This window comes from Pristiophorus japonicus, chromosome 13 (genome assembly GCF_044704955.1).
Source record: "Pristiophorus japonicus isolate sPriJap1 chromosome 13, sPriJap1.hap1, whole genome shotgun sequence".
Lineage (NCBI taxonomy): Eukaryota > Metazoa > Chordata > Chondrichthyes > Pristiophoridae > Pristiophorus > Pristiophorus japonicus.
This window is the reverse complement of record NC_091989.1, coordinates 83,333,719-83,356,844: the sequence shown is the minus strand read 5'-3', so window position 1 is coordinate 83,356,844 and position 23,126 is coordinate 83,333,719.

Sequence of the window (23,126 nt, the reverse complement as noted above, 5' to 3'; positions counted from 1 at the left end):
CCAGAGACACAGATACAGAGTTTGACACACACTCACTAGCCAGGGACACAGATACAGAGTCAGACACACACTAACTAACCAGAGAGACAGATACAGAGTTAGACACACACGAACTAACCAGGGATACAGACACAGAGTCAGACACACACACACACTACCTAACCAGAGACACAGATACAGAGTCAGACACACACTAATTAACCAGAGATACAGATACAGAGTCAGGCACACACATCCTAACCAGAGACACAGATACAGAGTCAGACACACACTAACTAACCAGAGATACAGATGCAGAGTCAGGCACACACTACCTAACCAGAGACACAGATACAGAATCAGACACACACTAACTAACCAGGGACACAGATACAGAGTCAGACACACACTACCTAACCAGAGACACAGATACAGAGTCAGACACACACTAACTAACCAGAGACACAGATACAGAGTCAGGCACACAGTAACGAACCAGAGACACAGATACAGAATCAGACACACACTAACTAACCAGGGACACAGATACAGAGTCAGACACACACTAACTAAGCAGGGACACAGATACAGAGTCAGACACACACTAACTAACCAGGGACATAGATACAGAGTCAGACACACACTAACGAACCAGAGACACAGATACAGAATCAGACACACACTAACTCAGCAGGGACACAGATACAGAATCAGACACACACGAACTAACCAGGGACACAGATACAGAGTCAGGCACACACGAACTAACCAGGGATGCAGACACAGAGTCAGACACACACTAACGAATCAGAGACACAGATACAGAGTCAGACACACACTAACTAACCAGAGACACAGATACAGAGTTCGACGCACACTAACTAACCAGGGACACAGATACAGAGTCAGACACACACCAACTAACCACAGCACAGATACAGAGTCAAACACACACTACCTAACCAGGGACACAGATACAGAGTCAGGCACACACTAACGAACCAGGGGCACAGATACAGAGTCAAACACACACTACCTAACCAGGGACACAGATACAGAGTCAGACATACACTAACTAACCAGGGGCACAGATACAGAGTCAAACACACACTACCTAACCAGGGACACAGATACAGAGTCAGACGCACACTAACTAACCAGAGACACAGATACAGAGTCAGACACACACTAACTAACCAGGGGCACAGATACAGAGTCAAACAACACTACCTAACCAGGGACACAGATACAGAGTCAGACACACACTAACTAACCAGGGGCACAGATACAGAGTCAAACACACACTACCTAACCAGGGACACAGATACAGTGTCAGACGCACACTAACTAACCAGAGACACAGATACAGAGACAGACACACACTAACTAACCAGGGACACAGATACAGAGTCAGACACACACTAACTAACCAGAGACACAGATACAGAGTCAGACACACACGACAGAACCAGGGACACAGATACAGAGTCAGACACACACTAACTAACCAGAGACTCAGATACAGAGTCAGACGCACTCTACCTAACCAGGGACACAGATACAGAGTCAGACACACACGAACTAACCAGGGACACAGATACAGAGTCAGACACACACTAACTAACCAGAGACACAGATACAGAGTCAGACACACACGACAGAACCAGGGACACAGATACAGAGTCAGACACACACTAACTAACCAGAGACACAGATACAGAGTCAGACGCACTCTACCTCACCAGGGACACAGATACAGAGTCAGACACACACTAACTAACCAGAGATACAGATACAGAGTCATGCACACACTACTTAACCAGAGACACAGATACAGAGTCAGACACACACTAACTAACCAGGGACACAGATACAGAGTCAGACACACACTACCTAACCAGAGACACAGATACAGAGTCAGACACACACTAACTAACCAGAGATACAGATACAGAGTCAGGCACACAGTAACTAACCAGAGACACAGATACAGAATCAGACACACACTAACTAACCAGGGACACAGATACAGAGTCAGACACACACTAACGAACCAGAGACACAGATACAGAATCAGGCACACACTAACTAACCAGAGACACAGATACAGCGTCAGACACACACGACCTAACCAGAGACATAGATACAGAGTCAGGCACACAGTAACTAACCAGAGATACAGATGCAGAGTCAGGCACACACTACCTAACCAGAGACACAGATACAGAGTCAGACACACACTAACGAACCAGAGACACAGATACAGCGTCAGACACACACTAACTAACCAGGGACACAGATACAGAGTTTGACACACACTCACTAGCCAGGGACACAGATACAGAGTCAGACACACACTAACTAACCAGAGAGACAGATACAGAGTTAGACACACACTAACTAAACAGGGATACAGACACAGAGTCAGACACACACTACCTAACCAGAGACACAGATACAGAGTCAGACACACACTAACTAACCAGAGATACAGACACAGAGTCAGGCACACACATCCTAACCAGAGACACAGATACAGAGTCAGACACACACTAACTAACCAGAGATACAGATGCAGAGTCAGGCACACACTACCTAACCAGAGACACAGATACAGAATCAGACACACACGAACTAACCAGGGACACAGATACAGAGTCAGACACACACTAACTAACCAGAGATACAGATACAGAGTCATGCACACACTACCTAACCAGAGACACAGATACAGAGTCAGACACACACTAACTAACCAGGGACACAGATACAGAGTCAGACACACACTACCTAACCAGAGACACAGATACAGAGTCAGACACACACTAACTAACCAGAGATACAGATACAGAGTCAGGCACACAGCAACTAACCAGAGACACAGATACAGAATCAGACACACACTAACTAACCAGAGACACAGATACAGAATCAGACACACACTAACTCAGCAGGGACACAGATACAGAATCAGACACACACTAACTAACCAGGGACACAGATACAGAGTCAGGCACACACTAACTAACCAGAGACACAGATACAGAGTCAGACACACACTCAATAACCAGAGACACAGATACAGAGTCAGACACACACTAACGAACCAGAGACACAGATACAGCGTCAGACACACACGACCTCACCAGAGACACAGATACAGACACAGGCACACACTAACTAACCAGAGAGACAGATACAGAGTTCGACACACACTAACTAACCAGGGATACAGACACAGAGTCAGACACACACTAACGAACCAGAGACACAGATACAGAGTCAGACACACACTAACTAACCAGAGACACAGATACAGAGTCAGACACACACTAACGAACCACAGCACAGATACAGAGTCAAACACACACTACCTAACCAGGGACACAGATACAGAGTCAGACACACACTAACTAACCAGGGGCACAGATACAGAGTCAAACACACACTACCTAACCAGGGACACAGATACAGAGTCAGACACACACTAACTAACCAGGGGCACAGATACAGAGTCAAACACACACTACCTAAGCAGGGACAAAGATACAGCGTCAGACACACACGACCTAACCAGAGACACAGATACAGAGTTTGACACACACTCACTAGCCAGGGACACAGATACAGAGTCAGACACACACTAACTAACCAGAGAGACAGATACAGAGTTAGACACACACTAACTAAACAGGGATACAGACACAGAGTCAGACACACACTACCTAACCAGAGACACAGATACAGAATCAGACACACACTAACTAACCAGGGACACAGATACAGAGTCAGACACACACTACCGAACCAGAGACACAGATACAGAGTCAGACACACACTAACTAACCAGAGACACAGATACAGAGTCAGGCACACACTAACTAACCAGAGACACAGATACAGAATCAGACACACAGTAACTAACCAGGGACACAGATACAGAGTCAGACACGCACTAACTAAGCAGGGACACAGATACAGAGTCAGACACACACTAACTAACCAGGGACACAGATACAGAGTCAGACACACACTAAATAACCAGAGACACAGATACAGAATCAGACACACACTAACTCAGCAGAGACACAGATACAGACACAGGCACACACTAACTAACCAGAGAGACAGATACAGAGTTCGACACACACTAACTAACCAGGGATACAGACACAGAGTCAGAAGCACACTAACTAACCAGAGACACAGATACAGAGTTTGACACACACTCACTAGCCAGGGACACAGATACAGAGTCAGACACACACTAACTAACCAGAGAGACAGATACAGAGTTAGACACACACTAACTAAACAGGGATACAGACACAGAGTCAGACACACACATCCTAACCAGAGACACAGATACAGAGTCAGACACACACTAACTAACCAGAGATACAGATGCAGAGTCAGGCACACACTACCTAACCAGAGACACAGATACAGAATCAGACACACACTAACTAACCAGGGACACAGATACAGAGTCAGACACACACTACCTAACCAGAGACACAGATACAGAGTCAGACACACACTAACTAACCAGAGATACAGATACAGAGTCAGGCACACAGTAACTAACCAGAGACACAGATACAGAGTTTGACACACACTCACTAGCCAGAAACACAGATACAGAGTCAGACACACAATACCTAACCAGAGACACAGATACAGAGTCAGACACACACTAACTAACCAGAGATACAGATACAGAGTCAGGCACACACATCCTAACCAGAGACACAGACACAGAGTCAGACACACACTAACTAACCAGAGATACAGATGCAGAGTCAGGCACACACTACCTAACCAGAGACACAGATACAGAATCAGACACACACTAACTAACCAGGGACACAGATACAGAGTCAGACACACACCAACTGACCAGAGACACAGATACAGAGTCAGGCACACACTAACTAACCAGAGACACAGATACAGAGTTAGACCCACACGAACTAACCAGAGACACAGATACAGAGTCAGACACACACGACAGAACCAGGGACACAGATACAGAGTCAGACACACACTAACTAACCAGGGGCACAGATACAGAGTCAAACACACACTACCTAACCAGGGACACAGATACAGAGTCAGACACACACTAACTAACCAGGGGCACAGATACAGAGTCAAACACACACTACCTAACCAGGGACACAGATACAGAGTCAGACGCACACTAACTAACCAGAGATACAGATACAGAGTCAGGCACACACATCCTAACCAGAGACACAAATACAGAGTCAGACACACACTAACTAACCAGAGATACAGATGCAGAGTCAGGCACACACTACCTAACCAGAGACACAGATACAGAATCAGACACACACTAACTAACCAGGGACACAGATACAGAGTCAGACACACACTACCGAACCAGAGACACAGATACAGGGTCAGACACACACTAACTAACCAGAGACACAGATACAGGGTCAGACACACACTACCGAACCAGAGACACAGATACAGGGTCAGACACACACTAACTAACCAGAGACACAGATACAGAATCAGACACACAGTAACTAACCAGGGACACAGATACAGAGTCAGACACGCACTAACTAAGCAGGGACACAGATACAGAGTCAGACACACACTAACTAACCAGAGACACAGATACAGAATCAGACACACACTAACTCAGCAGGGACACAGATACAGAATCAGACACACACTAACTAACCAGGGACACAGATACAGAGTCAGGCACACACTAACTAACCAGAGACACAGATACAGAGTCAGACACACACTAACTAACCAGAGATACAGATACAGAGTCAGACACACACTAACGAACCAGAGACACAGATACAGCGTCAGACACACACGACCTCACCAGAGACACAGATACAGACACAGGCACACACTAACTAACCAGAGAGACAGATACAGAGTTCGACACACACTAACTAACCAGAGACACAGACACAGAGTCAGACACACACTAACGAACCAGACACACACTAACTAACCAGAGACACAGATACAGAGTCAGACACACACTACCTAACCAGGGACACAGATACAGAGTCAGACACACACTAACTAACCAGGGACACAGATACAGAGTCAGACACACACTAACTAACCAGAGACACAGATACAGAGTCAGACACACACGACAGAACCAGGGACACAGATACAGAGTCAGACACACACTAACTAACCAGAGACACAGATACAGAGTCAGACGCACTCTACCTAACCAGGGACACAGATACAGAGTCAGACACACACTAACTAACCACGGACACAGAGACAGAGTCAGACACACACTAACTAACCAGAGACACAGATACAGAGTCAGACACACACCACCTAACCAGGGACACAGATACAGAGTCAGACACACACTAACTAACCAGGGACACAGATACAGAGTTAGACACACACTAACTAACCACGGACACAGATACAGAGTCAGACACACACTAACTAACCAGTGACACAGATACAGAGTCAGACACACACTAACTAACCAGAGACACAGATACAGAGTCGGACACACACTAACTAACCAGGGACACATATACAGAATCAGACACACACTAACTAACCACGGACACAGATACAGAGTCAGACACACACCACCTAACCAGGGACACAGATACAGAGTCAGACACACACTAACTAACCAGGGACACAGATACAGAGTTAGACACACACGAACTAACCAGAGACACAGATACAGAGTCAGACACACACGACAGAACCAGGGACACAGATACAGAGTCAGGCACACACTAACTAACCAGAGATACAGATACAGAGTCATGCACACACTAACTAAACAGGGATACAGACACAGAGTCAGACACACACTACCTAACCAGAGACACAGATACAGAGTCAGACACACACTAACTAACCAGAGATACAGATACAGAGTCAGGCACACACATCCTAACCAGAGACACAGATACAGAGTCAGACACACACTAACTAACCAGAGATACAGATGCAGAGTCAGGCACACACTACCTAACCAGAGACACAGATACAGAATCAGACACACACTAACTAACCAGGGACACAGATACAGAGTCAGACACACACTACCGAACCAGAGACACAGATACAGAGTCAGACACACACTAACTAACCAGAGACTCAGATACAGAGTCAGGCACACAGTAACTAACCAGAGACACAGATACAGAATCAGACACACAGTAACTAACCAGGGACACAGATACAGAGTCAGACACGCACTAACTAAGCAGGGACACAGATACAGAGTCAGACACAAACTAACTAACCAGGGACACAGATACAGAGTCAGACAAACACTAACTAACCAGAGACACAGATACAGAATCAGACACACACTAACTCAGCAGGGACACAGATACAGAATCAGACACACACTAACTAACCAGGGACACAGATACAGAGTCAGGCACACACTAACTAACCAGAGACACAGATACAGAGTCAGACACACACTAACGAACCAGAGACACAGATACAGCGTCAGACACACACGACCTCACCAGAGACACAGATACAGACACAGGCACACACTAACTAACCAGAGAGACAGATACAGAGTTCGACACACACTAACTAACCAGGGATACAGACACAGAGTCAGACACACACTAACGAACCAGAGACACAGATACAGAGTCAGACACACACTAACTAACCAGAGACACAGATACAGAGTTAGACACACACTAACTAACCAGGGACACAGATACAGAGTCAGACACACACTAACTAACCACAGCACAGATACAGAGTCAAACACACACTACCTAACCAGGGACACAGATACAGAGTCAGACACACACTAACTAACCAGGGGCACAGATACAGAGTCAAACACACACTACCTAACCAGGGACGCAGATACAGAGTCAGACACACACTAACTAACCAGGGGCACAGAGACAGAGTCAAACACACACTACCTAACCAGGGACACAGATACAGAGTCAGACGCACACTAACTAACCAGAGATACAGATACAGAGTCAGGCACACACATCCTAACCAGAGACACAGATACAGAGTCAGACACACACTAACTAACCAGAGATACAGATGCAGAGTCAGGCACACACTACCTAACCAGAGACACAGATACAGAATCAGACACACACTAACTAACCAGGGACACAGATACAGAGTCAGACACACACGACCGAACCAGAGACACAGATACAGAGTCAGACACACACTAACTAACCAGAGACACAGATACAGAGTCAGGCACACAGTAACTAACCAGAGACACAGATACAGAATCAGACACACAGTAACTAACCAGGGACACAGATACAGAGTCAGACACACACGACAGAACCAGGGACACAGATACAGAGTCAGACACACACTAACTAACCAGAGACAAAGATACAGAGTCAGACGCACTCTACCTAACCAGGGACACAGATACAGAGTCAGACACACACTAACTAACCAGGGACACAGATACAGAGTCAGACACACACTAAATAACCAGAGACACAGATACAGAGTCAGACACACACCACCTAACCAGAGACACAGATACAGAGTCAGACACACACTAACTAACCACAGCACAGATACAGAATCAGACACACACTAACTAACCAGGGACACAGATACAGAGTCAGACACACACTAACTAACCAGGGACACAGATACAGAGTCAGACACGCACTAACTAAGCAGGGACACAGATACAGAGTCAGACACAAACTAACTAACCAGGGACACAGATACAGAGTCAGACAAACACTAACTAACCAGAGACACAGATACAGAATCAGACACACACTAACTCAGCAGGGACACAGATACAGAATCAGACACACACTAACTAACCAGGGACACAGATACAGAGTCAGGCACACACTAACTAACCAGAGACACAGATACAGAGTCAGACACACACTAACGAACCAGAGACACAGATACAGCGTCAGACACACACGACCTCACCAGAGACACAGATACAGACACAGGCACACACTAACTAACCAGAGAGACAGATACAGAGTTCGACACACACTAACTAACCAGGGATACAGACACAGAGTCAGACACACACTAACGAACCAGAGACACAGATACAGAGTCAGACACACACTAACTAACCAGAGACACAGATACAGAGTTAGACACACACTAACTAACCAGGGACACAGATACAGAGTCAGACACACACTAACTAACCACAGCACAGATACAGAGTCAAACACACACTACCTAACCAGGGACACAGATACAGAGTCAGACACACACTAACTAACCAGGGGCACAGATACAGAGTCAAACACACACTACCTAACCAGGGACACAGATACAGAGTCAGACACACACTAACTAACCAGGGGCACAGAGACAGAGTCAAACACACACTACCTAACCAGGGACACAGATACAGAGTCAGACGCACACTAACTAACCAGAGATACAGATACAGAGTCAGGCACACACATCCTAACCAGAGACACAGATACAGAGTCAGACACACACTAACTAACCAGAGATACAGATGCAGAGTCAGGCACACACTACCTAACCAGAGACACAGATACAGAATCAGACACACACTAACTAACCAGGGACACAGATACAGAGTCAGACACACACGACCGAACCAGAGACACAGATACAGAGTCAGACACACACTAACTAACCAGAGACACAGATACAGAGTCAGGCACACAGTAACTAACCAGAGACACAGATACAGAGTCAGACACACACTAACTAACCAGGGACACAGATACAGAGTCAGACACACACTAAATAACCAGAGACACAGATACAGAGTCAGACACACACTAACTAACCACAGCACAGATACAGAATCAGACACACACTAACTAACCAGGGACACAGATACAGAGTCAGACACACACTAACTAACCAGGGACACAGATACAGAGTCAGACACACATTAACTAACCAGAGACACAGATACAGAATCAGACACACACTAACTAAGCAGGGACACAGATACAGAGTTAGACACACACGAACTAACCAGAGACACAGATACAGAGTCAGACACACACGACAGAACCAGGGACACAGATACAGAGTCAGACACACACTAACTAACCAGAGACACAGATACAGAGTCAGACGCACTCTACCTAACCAGGGACACAGATACAGAGTCAGACACACACTAACTAACCAGGGACACAGATACAGAGTCAGACACACACTAACTAACCAGAGACACAGATACAGAGTCAGACACACACCACCTAACCAGGGATACAGACACAGAGTCAGACACACACTAACGAACCAGAGACACAGATACAGAGTCAGACACACACTAACTAACCAGAGACACAGATACAGAGTTAGACACACACTAACTAACCAGGGACACAGATACAGAGTCAGACACACACTAACTAACCACAGCACAGATACAGAGTCAAACACACACTACCTAACCAGGGACACAGATACAGAGTCAGACACACACTAACTAACCAGGGGCACAGATACAGAGTCAAACACACACTACCTAACCAGGGACACAGATACAGAGTCAGACACACACTAACTAACCAGGGGCACAGATACAGAGTCAAACACACACTACCTAACCAGGGACACAGATACAGAGTCAGACGCACACTAACTAACCAGAGACACAGATACAGAGTCAGACACACACTAACTAACCAGGGGCATAGATACAGAGTCAAACACACACTAACTAACCAGAGACACAGATACAGAGTCAGACACACACGACAGAACCAGGGACACAGATACAGAGTAAGACACACACTAACTAACCAGAGACACAGATACAGAGTCAGACGCACTCTACCTACCAGGGACACAGATACAGAGTCAGACACACACTAACTAACCAGGGACACAGATACAGAGTCAGACACACACTAACTAACCAGAGACACAGATACAGAGTCAGACACACACCAACTGACCAGAGACACAGATACAGAGTCAGGCACACACTAACTAACCAGGGACACAGATACAGAGTTAGACACACACGAACTAACCAGAGACACAGATACAGAGTCAGACACACACGACAGAACCAGGGACACAGATACAGAGTCAGACACACACTAACTAACCAGAGACACAGATACAGAGTCAGACGCACTCTACCTAACCAGGGACACAGATACAGAGTCAGACACACACTAACTAACCAGGGACACAGATACAGAGTCAGACACACACTAACGAACCAGAGACACAGATACAGAGTCAGACACACACTAACTAACCAGAGACACAGATACAGAGTTAGACACACACTAACTAACCAGGGACACAGATACAGAGTCAGACACACACTAACTAACCACAGCACAGATACAGAGTCAAACACACACTACCTAACCAGGGACACAGATACAGAGTCAGACACACACTAACTAACCAGGGGCACAGATACAGAGTCAAACACACACTACCTAACCAGGGACACAGATACAGAGTCAGACACACACTAACTAACCAGGGGCACAGATACAGAGTCAAACACACACTACCTAACCAGGGACACAGATACAGAGTCAGACGCACACTAACTAACCAGAGACACAGATACAGAGTCAGACACACACTAACTAACCAGGGGCATAGATACAGAGTCAAACACACACTAACTAACCAGAGACACAGATACAGAGTCAGACACACACGACAGAACCAGGGACACAGATACAGAGTAAGACACACACTAACTAACCAGAGTCACAGATACAGAGTCAGACGCACTCTACCTACCAGGGACACAGATACAGAGTCAGACACACACTAACTAACCAGGGACACAGATACAGAGTCAGACACACACTAACTAACCAGAGACACAGATACAGAGTCAGACACACACCAACTGACCAGAGACACAGATACAGAGTCAGGCACACACTAACTAACCAGGGACACAGATACAGAGTTAGACACACACGAACTAACCAGAGACACAGATACAGAGTCAGACACACACGACAGAACCAGGGACACAGATACAGAGTCAGACACACACTAACTAACCAGAGACATAGATACAGAGTCAGACGCACTCTACCTAACCAGGGACACAGATACAGAGTCAGACACACACTAACTAACCAGGGACACAGATACAGAGTCAGACACACACTAACTAACCAGAGACACAGATACAGAGTCAGACACACACCACCTAACCAGGGACACAGATACAGAGTTAGACACACACTAACTAACCACGGACACAGATACAGAGTCAGACACACACGACCGAACCAGAGACACAGATACAGAGTCAGACACACACTAACTAACCAGAGACACAGATACAGAGTCAGGCACACAGTAACTAACCAGAGACACAGATACAGAATCAGACACACAGTAACTAACCAGGGACACAGATACAGAGTCAGACACACACGACAGAACCAGGGACACAGATACAGAGTCAGACACACACTAACTAACCAGAGACAAAGATACAGAGTCAGACGCACTCTACCTAACCAGGGACACAGATACAGAGTCAGACACACACTAACTAACCAGGGACACAGATACAGAGTCAGACACACACTAAATAACCAGAGACACAGATACAGAGTCAGACACACACCACCTAACCAGAGACACAGATACAGAGTCAGACACACACTAACTAACCACAGCACAGATACAGAATCAGACACACACTAACTAACCAGGGACACAGATACAGAGTCAGACACACACTAACTAACCAGGGACACAGATACAGAGTCAGACACGCACTAACTAAGCAGGGACACAGATACAGAGTCAGACACAAACTAACTAACCAGGGACACAGATACAGAGTCAGACAAACACTAACTAACCAGAGACACAGATACAGAATCAGACACACACTAACTCAGCAGGGACACAGATACAGAATCAGACACACACTAACTAACCAGGGACACAGATACAGAGTCAGGCACACACTAACTAACCAGAGACACAGATACAGAGTCAGACACACACTAACGAACCAGAGACACAGATACAGCGTCAGACACACACGACCTCACCAGAGACACAGATACAGACACAGGCACACACTAACTAACCAGAGAGACAGATACAGAGTTCGACACACACTAACTAACCAGGGATACAGACACAGAGTCAGACACACACTAACGAACCAGAGACACAGATACAGAGTCAGACACACACTAACTAACCAGAGACACAGATACAGAGTTAGACACACACTAACTAACCAGGGACACAGATACAGAGTCAGACACACACTAACTAACCACAGCACAGATACAGAGTCAAACACACACTACCTAACCAGGGACACAGATACAGAGTCAGACACACACTAACTAACCAGGGGCACAGATACAGAGTCAAACACACACTACCTAACCAGGGACACAGATACAGAGTCAGACACACACTAACTAACCAGGGGCACAGAGACAGAGTCAAACACACACTACCTAACCAGGGACACAGATACAGAGTCAGACGCACACTAACTAACCAGAGATACAGATACAGAGTCAGGCACACACATCCTAACCAGAGACACAGATACAGAGTCAGACACACACTAACTAACCAGAGATACAGATGCAGAGTCAGGCACACACTACCTAACCAGAGACACAGATACAGAATCAGACACACACTAACTAACCAGGGACACAGATACAGAGTCAGACACACACGACCGAACCAGAGACACAGATACAGAGTCAGACACACACTAACTAACCAGAGACACAGATACAGAGTCAGGCACACAGTAACTAACCAGAGACACAGATACAGAGTCAGACACACACTAACTAACCAGGGACACAGATACAGAGTCAGACACACACTAAATAACCAGAGACACAGATACAGAGTCAGACACACACTAACTAACCACAGCACAGATACAGAATCAGACACACACTAACTAACCAGGGACACAGATACAGAGTCAGACACACACTAACTAACCAGGGACACAGATACAGAGTCAGACACACATTAACTAACCAGAGACACAGATACAGAATCAGACACACACTAACTAAGCAGGGACACAGATACAGAGTTAGACACACACGAACTAACCAGAGACACAGATACAGAGTCAGACACACACGACAGAACCAGGGACACAGATACAGAGTCAGACACACACTAACTAACCAGAGACACAGATACAGAGTCAGACGCACTCTACCTAACCAGGGACACAGATACAGAGTCAGACACACACTAACTAACCAGGGACACAGATACAGAGTCAGACACACACTAACTAACCAGAGACACAGATACAGAGTCAGACACACACCACCTAACCAGGGATACAGACACAGAGTCAGACACACACTAACGAACCAGAGACACAGATACAGAGTCAGACACACACTAACTAACCAGAGACACAGATACAGAGTTAGACACACACTAACTAACCAGGGACACAGATACAGAGTCAGACACACACTAACTAACCACAGCACAGATACAGAGTCAAACACACACTACCTAACCAGGGACACAGATACAGAGTCAGACACACACTAACTAACCAGGGGCACAGATACAGAGTCAAACACACACTACCTAACCAGGGACACAGATACAGAGTCAGACACACACTAACTAACCAGGGGCACAGATACAGAGTCAAACACACACTACCTAACCAGGGACACAGATACAGAGTCAGACACACACCAACTGACCAGAGACACAGATACAGAGTCAGGCACACACTAACTAACCAGGGACACAGATACAGAGTTAGACACACACGAACTAACCAGAGACACAGATACAGAGTCAGACACACACGACAGAACCAGGGACACAGATACAGAGTCAGACACACACTAACTAACCAGAGACATAGATACAGAGTCAGACGCACTCTACCTAACCAGGGACACAGATACAGAGTCAGACACACACTAACTAACCAGGGACACAGATACAGAGTCAGACACACACTAACTAACCAGAGACACAGATACAGAGTCAGACACACACCACCTAACCAGGGACACAGATACAGAGTTAGACACACACTAACTAACCACGGACACAGATACAGAGTCAGACACACACTAACTAACCAGTGACACAGATACAGAGTCAGACACACACTAACTAACCAGAGACACAGATACAGAGTCGGACACACACTAACTAACCAGGGACACATATACAGAATCAGACACACACTAACTAACCACGGACACAGATACAGAGTCAGACACACACTAACTAACCAGTGACACAGATACAGAGTCAGACACACACTAACTAACCAGAGACACAGATACAGAGTCGGACACACGCTAACTAACCAGGGACACAGATACAGAGTCAGACACACACTAACTAACCAGGGACACAGATACAGAGTCAAACACACACTAACGAACCAAAAACACAAATACAGAGTCAGACACACACTAACTAACCAGAGACACAGATACAGAGTCAAACACACACTACCTAACCAGGGACACAGTTACAGAGTCAGACACACACTGCCTAACCAGGGACACAGATACAGAGTCAGACACACACTAACTAACCAGGGACACAGATACAGAATCAGACACACACTAACTAACCAGGGACACAGATACAGAGTCAGACACACACTACCTAACCAAGGGCACAGATACAGAGTCAGACACACACTAACTAACCAGAGAATCAGATACAGAGGCAAGCATACACTAACTAACCAGAGATACAGATACAGAGTCAGACACACACTAACTAAGCAGAGATACAGATACAGAGTCAGGCACGCACTAACTAACCAGGGACACAGATACAGAGTGAGGCACACACTAACTAACCAGAGACACAGATACAGAGTCAGACACACACTACCTAACCAGGGGCACAGATGCAGAGTCAGACACACTCTAACTAACCAGGGACACAGATACAGAGTTAGACACACACTAACTCACCACGGACACAGATACAGTGTCAGACACACACTAACTAACCAGAGACACAGATACAGAGTCAGACACACACTAACTAACCAGGGACACAGATACAGAGTCAGACACACACTAACTAACCAGAGACACAGATACCGAGTTAGACACACACTAACTAACCAGAGACACAGATACAGAGTCAGACACACACTACCGAACCAGGGACACAGATATAGAGTCAGACAACACTCCCATCCCAGAGACAGACAGAGGCACCATGAAAATCACACTCATGTACGAGAAGTTGAGAGGTGTTTAATAAAACCCAAACTCGCCTGGCAGGAACTGAAGACAAAACAATGCTCACGTACCAGAGACTGAAGCTATAGGAAAACGAAAAATAGGAGCAGGATGTAAGGCCCTTCGAGCCTGCTCTGCAATTATATCGGATCATGGCTGATCGACCTAATATCCAGGCGGTGCTTCTGACAAAGAAATCCATTGCTGGGCCCAGCAACAGCAAGTAAAGTGGACACGCTTTAATCTAACATCACAAAGGTGCTTTTCAGAGCCACTCACTGTAACTGTGAAAGGGCTGGTTACTGTCTGAAGAAACAGATATATTGATCACAATCTTATCAGCTGTGGATCACTCTCGCCTCTGAGTCAGAAGGTTGTGGGTTCAAGTCGCACTCCAGGGACTTGAGCACATAAATCTAGGCTGACACTCCCAGTGCAATGCTGAGGGAGTGCCGCATTGTCGGAGGTGCCATCTATCGGATGAGACGTTGCAGTCAGAATCAGGGGAAGTCATAACGGGGAACAAAGAAATGGCAGACCAATTGAACAAGTACTTTGGTTCGGTATTCACTAAGGAGGACGCAAACAACCTTCCGGATATAAAAGGGGTCAGAGGGTCTAGTAAGGAGGAGGAACTGAGGGAAATCTTTATTAGTTGAGAAATTGTGTTGGGGAAATTGATGGGATTGAAGGCCGATAAATCCCCAGGGCCTGACGGACTGCATCCCAGAGTACTTAAGGAGGTGGCCTTGGAAATAGCGGATGCATTGACAGTCATTTTCCAACATTCCATTGACTCTGGATCAGTTCCTATCGAGTGGAGGGTAGCCAGTGTAACCCCACTTTTTAAAAAAGGAGGGAGAGAGAAAACAGGGAATTATAGACCGGTCAGCCTGACCTCAGTAGTGGGTAAAATGATGGAATCAATTATTAAGGATGTCATAGCAGCGCATTTGGAAAGAGGTGACATGATAGGTCCAAGTCAGCATGGATTTGTGAAAGGGAAATTATGCTTGACAAATCTTCTGGCATTTTTTGAGGATGTTTCCAGTGAAGTGGACAAGGGAGAACCAGTTGATGTGGTAGATTTGGACTTGCAGAAGGCTTTCGACAAGGTCCCACACAAGAGATTAATGTGCAAAGTTAAAGCACATGGTATTAGGGGTAGTGTGCTGACATGGATTGAGAACTGGTTGTCAGACAGGAAGCAAAGAGTAGGAGTAAATGGGTACTTTTCAGAATGGCAGGCAGGGTTCTGTGCTGAGGCCCCAGCTGTTTACATTGTACATTAATGATTTAGACGAGGGGATTAAATGTAGTATCTCCAAATTTGCGGATGACACTAAGTTGGGTGGCAGTGTGAGCTGCGAGGAGGATGCTATTAGGCTGCAGAGTGACTTGGATAGGTTAGGTGAGTGGGCAAATGCGTGGCAGATGAAGTATAATGTGGATAAATGTGAGGTTATCCACTTTGGTGGTAAAAACAGAGAGACAGACTATTATCTGAATGGTGACAGATTAGGAAAAGGGGAGGTGCAACGAGACCTGGGTGTCATGGTACATCAGTCATTGAAGGTTGGCATGCAGGTACAGCAGGCGGTTAAGAAAGCAAATGTCATGTTGGCCTTCATAGCGAGGGGATTTGAGTACAGGGGCAAGGAGGTGTTGTTGCAGTTGTACAGGGCCTTGGTGAGGCCACACCTGGAGTATTGTGTACAGTTTTGGTCTCCTAACTTGAGGAAGGACATTCTTGCTATTGAGGGAGCGCAGCGAAGATTCACCAGACTGATTCCCGGGATGGTGGGACTGACCTATCAAGAAAGACTGGATCAACTGGGCTTGTATTCACTGGAGTTCAGAAGAATGAGAGGGGACCTCATAGAAACGTTTAAAATTCTGACGGGTTTAGACAGGTTAGATGCAGGAAGAATGTTCCCAATGTTGGGGAAGTCCAGAACCAGGGGTCATAGTCTAAGGATAAGGGGTAAGCCATTTAGGACCGAGATGAGGAGAAACTTCTTCACTCAGAGAGTGGTGAACCTGCGGAATTATCTACCACAGAAAGTAGTTGAGGCCAATTCACTAAATATATTCAAAAGGGAGTTAGATGAAGTCCTTACTACTAGGAGGATCAAGGGGTATGGCGAGAAAGCAGGAATAGGGTACTGAAGTTGCATGTTCAGCCATGAACTCATTGAATGGCGGTGCAGGCTAGAAGGGCTGAATGGCCTACTCCTGCACCTATTTTCTATGTTTCTATATTTCTATGAACTGCGATGCTGTCTGCTCTCTCAGGTGGATGTAAAAGATCCCACGGCACTGTTTCGAAGAAGAGCAGGGGAGTTACCACCGGTGTCCTGGGGCCAATATTTATCTCTCAATCAACATAACAAAAACAGATTGTCTGGTCATTATCACATTGCTGTTTGTGGGAGCTTGCTGTGCACGAAATGGCTGCCATGTTTCCTACATTACAACAGTGACTACATGCCAAAAAGTAGTTCATTGGCTGTAAACGCATTGAGACATCCGGTGGTGGAGAAAGGCGCTATATAAATCCAAGTCTTTAATTCTTTACTTTTACATTTCTACAATTAACAAGATGGAAATTTCCTGACGAGAAGTGACCCTCAGGCAATCTCGGTTATGAACTGCTCAATGTCTGTTGAACATGTAGAAATCTAGTTTGACAAAGGCATTAGCGAGTTTGCTGTTCAGATTAAACATTGGCTTTCGGTTAAGCTACGCCTCGATTTCAAAATTCTCATCCTTGTTTTCAAATCCCTCCAGGGCCCTCGCCCCTCCCTATCTCTGTAATCTCCTTCAGCCCCACAACCCCCTCGAGATGTCTGTGCTCCTCTAATTCTGCCCTCCTGAGTATCCCTGATTATAGTCGTTCAACCATCGGTGGCCGTGCCTTCTGTTGTCTGGGCCCCAAGCTCTGGAACTCCCTCCCTAAAGCTTTCCACCTCTCTACCTCTCTTTCCTCCTTCAAGATGCTCCTTAAAACCTCCCTCGTTGACCAAGCTTTTGGTCTCCTATGCGAATTTCTACTTATGCGGCTCGGTGTCAAATTATTATCGCATAATACTCCTGTGAAGCGCCTCGGGATGTTTCACTTCGTTAAAGGCGCTATCCGAATGCAAGTTGTTGTTCTGCCATACACAGGACAGACATGTCTCTTTCCATGTCCAAAGACTGATGATAGTTAGGTCCTGATAAATCAAGTGACTGTGTCAGATCTAGACATGATCTTTCGTTTGAGCTTCCTGTGTGAAAATCCTCCCCTTCTAATATCCCGTAAAAGGAGTTTACAAAAGTCATCGCTGTAAGTACAGGATAGAAATTCTGAACATTCTCTAGTCCTAGTTCCTATCTCAATCACCCTGTGGGGGGTTGGTGCCCCTCCCCTGGTGCCAGGCTCAGTACACGGACATCCTGTGGGGGGTCGGTGCCCCTCCCCTGGTGCCAGGCTCAGTGCACGGACATCCTGTGCTCATTCCCTGTGAGCTAGTCCTGCCCCTTCTCCCACCCGCCCAACACTCCGAGTTATGATGTCACATAGCCCGTGTTGCCAGGTTATGACGTCACACTGCCCGTGTTGCCTGGTTGTGACATCACACAGCCCGTGTTGCCTGGTTGTGACATCACACAGCCCGTGTTGCCGGGTTATGATGTCACACCGCCTGTGTTGCCAGGTTATGACATCACACTCCCTGTGCCAGGGTCCTGCTCGGGCGAGCTGTCCCCGTGTCCAATTAAATATGTGGACGGGGCGTGGTGGTGATGTCCCATGTCGGAAGAACTGCGTGAAATCACACGTTCCCAATGTAAAATATGGATGTTTTCTGCAATGTGCAATGGCTGTGAGATGGTCATTCAAAAAAAAGGGCACAGGTTCACCCAGAATTGAACCTGGCACTTTATATATAGTAGGCAGATGTCTTACCACTGGACCAACGAGCCCCCGCCAAACAGATCTGCAACTCTGCAAATATTGAAGGCTCAGATTCTGGCGAGCAAAAGGTGAATTTCAACTTGAAGTTTGCGGAAATAAACCAAACAACCAGAGGCGACAAGGGGAACGTTCTGTTGTACGCAGGGTTTTGTTGAGATCTGCTTTGCACTGCCTGAAAGGCTGGTACAAGCAGATTCAATAATAACTTTAAGAGCGGTGGATATGTACAAAAGATACAGGGTGATGGGGAAACAGCAGGGTAGTGGGAATAATTGGTCAGCTCTTTCTTACACCCCATACAGGAACGATGGATTGAATGATCTCCTTCTGTGCTGTATTGAATAATGATTGGTTGTACGGGAAGTAAAGCCTGTGTTTTAACCAAGTCATTATTGTCCAGCGTGGTGGCCCCGATTTGTTTGTGCCAGCTCCCATTACTATCAATGAGAAAACCCTCCTAAAACAAGAAAGGCAGCATAATAAATTTACAAAACACCTCATGTATTTCAAATTAATTGAAATTAAATGTCATTAAATGGTTTAGAAAAAAAAACTATTGGGGAAATTTTTGTTAATGTGTTTTAATCGTGTTAAAATTAAACTTACCTTAATGGACAGGGTTTTTAACATAAAATGAATGATTAAATGTAATTTCTATATATTTTAAAACTCTTATGCTGGCAAAAGTAAGCTATGGGCCTGCTTTTACCAGGCCTAAAAGTTTGAAGGACATTCGCTGGGCAAGAGTTGGGCAAATAGCCCGATCTCTCCCGTGCGATGTCCCTCTCCCAGGGATGCGCAGGATCTGTCAAGAGAAATCTTGACCAATCGGAAATGCGGTTTTCGGCGCATGCGCAGCGCGCCCGAGAACCGGCTTTTGTGAGGCCTCGCCGGATCCGTGCGCACTTCATACAATTTTAATTATGTGAGTTTTTTTTTAATTTATTGTAATGCGTTTCTTGTTTTTGGGGGAGATTCTTAGTGATCGTAATGTGACCTCGCACAAACAGAGCTCCCATTATTGTCAATGAGAATACTACATAGTGATTGTGGTCCAGACACACGTGATTCCAGGATACGAATACGTACCTGGAGGACATGTTCCCGTACGCTGCACAGCAAATGAAGACCTCCGACCACAATCCTATATTCCTGCGGGACCACTATGTTGGGTGGGAAGTTTGCCCCCCAGTGTACACAGAGCTAGTTAACATGGGCTGCCCCGATCCTAGTCCACCCAGGAGCTGTGGATGGTGGCTCCTGTCTATCCTTAGTCACTGGAGACCTTGTCACATTTAAAGGACACATTTAGCGGAATTTTAACCTGGAAGTGCCTTGGGACGTTTTGCTATGTTGAAACCATGATATTAATGCAAGCTGTTGGAGTTGTTTGGGTGTGGTTGCGGGGGGTTAAAGGTGGCAAAAATGTCAGTGTGTCAGGAAGCCGGCTCCAAACTGCCGAATTCTGCATCGGACTGGAGCGTGTTAGGCGCGCAAGCCCCTCGGGAAAGCCGGGTTGCCAAGCAACATATGTAAAGCCATAGTGACCTACATTTCTGTACCTAACGTCGGCTCCACGGCATTTCTCGGGCTTCCTGAAATGCCAGTAAAAGCAAGGCGAGAGCACAGAGGCAACGGAGAGGGTTAATCAATCTCAGGGAAATATGGCAATAAATACTCAGCATCCACAGCTGCTTTCTTACCAGCTAGTGGGAAAGGATTTGCTCGCAATATTTCGCTGAGATCATCCGGGGAGAGTCACCCGTCCCAGGAGAGTCACACGTCCCGGGAGAATTGCCCATCCTGGGAGAGTCGCCCATCCCGGGAGAGTCACCCATCGCGGGAGAATCGCCCATCCTGGGAAACCAGTCACTCATCCCGGGAGAATTACCTATCCCAGGAGAATTGCCCATCCTAGGAAACCAGTCACTCATCCCGGCAGAATTGCCCATCCCAGGAAAATTGCCCATTCCGTGAGAATCGCCCATCCCGGGAGACCAGTTGCCCATCCCAGGAGGATGGCCCATCCCGAGAGACCAGTCGCCCATCCTGAGAGAATTGCCCATCCTGGGAGATCAGTCGCCTATCCCGGGAGAATCGCCCATCCCGAGAGAATTGCCCATCCCGGGAGAGTCGCCCATCCTGGGGGAATCGCCCATCCCGGGAGAGTCGCCCATCGTGGGAGAATCACCCATCCTGGAAAACCAGTCACTCATCCCGGGAGAATTGCCTATCCCGGGAGAATTTCCAATCCCGGGAGAATTGCCCATCCTGGGAAACCAGTCACTCATCCCGGCAGAATTGCCCATCCCGGGAGAGTCACCCATCCTGGGATAATTGCCCATCCCGGAAGACCAGTCACCCATCTCTGGAAAGTTGCCCATCGCGGGGCAATAGTCCATCCTGGGAGAGTCGCCCATCCCGGGAGAGTCGCCCATCCCGGGATAATCGCCCATCCCGGGAGAGTCGTCCACCCCGGGATAATCGCGCATCCTGGGAGAGTCGTCCATCCCGGGATAATCGCCCATCCCGGGAGAATTGCTCATCCCGGGAGAGTCGTCCATCCCAGGATAATCACCCATCCCGGGAGAATTGCTCATCCCGGGAGAGTCGCCCATCCCAGTAGCCCATCCCGGGAGAGTCGCCCATCCCGGGAGAATCGCTCATCCCGGGAGAGTCGCCCATCCCAGGAGCCCATCTCGGGAGAGTCGCCCATCCCGGGAGAGTCGCCCATCCTGGGAGAATCGCTCATCCCGGGAGAATCGTCCATTCTGGGAGAGTCGCCCATCCCGGGAGAATCGCTCATCCCGGGAGAGTCGCCCGTCCCGGGAGAGTAGCCCATCCCGGGAGAATCGCTCATCCCGGGAGAATCGTCCATTCTGGGAGAGTCGCCCATCCTGGGAGAATCGCTCATCCCGGGAGAGTCGCCC